The following is a 2,018-nucleotide window of genomic DNA, read 5'->3' as shown; positions in this document are numbered from 1 at the left end:
ACTTTGGAACATTGGGGATAAAAAGACCCCAAAGTTTCCCAGAGAGAAATTACAGACCAAGAATTGATAATCAAGTGGCACTGAACTTTGGAAAAACAACTGGAAGCTGGATGATATTTTCACAACTTTTTCTCCCATTCACTTTTTATTAGGAAGCTACTAGAGCATACACTCTTGTGTAGAGAAGAAACAATGGCCAAAGGATCAGGGAAACAAGAGATCCCATAGAAGATAGATGAGAAGGGAATTCCTAAAATGATGGTAAAAGGAAAAGATAAAAATGATGGCAATTTAGGGGTGCCTGGCTGGCTCAGTTGATAGAGTAGCTGATTCTTGATCTCAATGTTGTGAGTTCAAGCCCCATGTTGGGTGTAGAGATTACTTTAAAAAAAATGGTGGTAGGGGCATCTGGGTGGCTCAGTGGGTTAAAGCCTCTGCCTTCGGCTCAAGTCATGATCCCAGGGTCCTGGGATCGAGCCCCGCATCGGGCTCTCTGCTCAGCAGGGAGCCTGCTTCCCTTCCTCTCTCTCTGCCTGCCTCTCTGCCTACTTTTGATCTCTGCCTGTCAAATAAAAGAATAAAATCTTTTAAAAAATATATAAATATGTATATATATATGTATATAAATATAAATGGTGGTAATTCGTCCCTCCCTAACAAGATTAACCCTGTGTGGGTTAGTCAAGGATCAGACAGGAAAAAATAAAAATTCTAACAAATTTTGAGTTTTAATATTTTACTGGAAAATCACTGCAACCTCTTTCAAATAGTGTACGGTGCTTTAAAACATGTCCACATATTCTGTGAAATGCCTTCCTTCAAGAGGTAGAGATGAATTCCCTCCCTTGGCTTTGTGCTGGACTTAGTGACTTGTTTCTGAGGAATAAGAAAAAGTGGAAAGGACGATATGCATATTCAGAGCATGGGCCATAAAAGGCGCTGCAGCCTCCTGCCTCTCACTCCCTCCCGGACGGCTCTCTTGATGGAATTCACTCCAGGCTGTGAGGATGATGAAGCAACTGCTGCAGAGGCCCCTGTGGTGACAAACCAAACCCTCCTGCCCATAGCCACGTGAGTGGCCTGTCTTGAAATTAAATCTTCCGGCTGTTGGCAAGGCTTCATATGACAGTGGACTTAACTGATACCCTGATGGCAGCCTTGAGAGAAACCCTGAACAGGAACCATCCGGCTGAGCTGCTCTTAAATTATCGTTATTATTTTTAAAGATTTTATTATTTTTTTGTCATAGAGAGTGTGAGCACAGCACGGGGAGCCGCAGGCAGAGCGAGAGGGGGAAGCAGGCTCCCTGCTGGGCAAGTAGCCTGATGTGGGCCTCAATCCCAGGACCCTGGGATCATGATCTGAGCTAAAGGCAGAAGCTTAACCGACTGAGCCACCCAGGCATCCCTGTTCCTAAATTCTTGACCCACAGAGACAGTGGGATAATACATTGTTTGCTAAGTGACATGACATCTCATTTCCTCTACCTGAGTATCATAGACTTTTCTTCTGCTGGCCATGGGGCAATTTTTCAAGAGAGTTTTAGACTCTACTCATGTCTAAAAAGAACTATAATTTTGACGGGTTAAGGAAATGCGATTTGCATATGACCAGCTACCGACTGGTGTGAGCATCTCTCCATCTTTCCAGTGTGCAGTTCTCAGCAATATCGAGATCTTAGTTTAAATTTTGAGTAATTTTTTTCCCCTGACTGTAATAGCTAAGCAGCAAGGCAACATTAGAAGGCTTGAGACTTCTTTAAGAAGGTAAATTGATAGAAAACAAAATGGATTTGAAAACATTGAGGGAACATGTATGCAAGTCACGAATTTGAGAAAGCGTAGAGAAAGCTAAGAAAATATGAAAATGTTCTATTGTTAACTCCAGGGAAAACCAAAGGTTGTGGAGGAAAGGAAATCTCCTCTTAGGATGCTGCATGGTCCAGTGGTCTATAGTGTTTACACAGTCACGGCAGTGGAACCACGGAATATGGGTCTCAGTCCAGTCCCCTATAATAG

The sequence above is a fragment of the Martes martes genome (genome assembly GCF_963455335.1).
Source record: "Martes martes genome assembly, chromosome: 6".
NCBI lineage: Eukaryota > Metazoa > Chordata > Mammalia > Carnivora > Mustelidae > Martes > Martes martes.
This window is presented reverse-complemented; position numbering follows the sequence as displayed.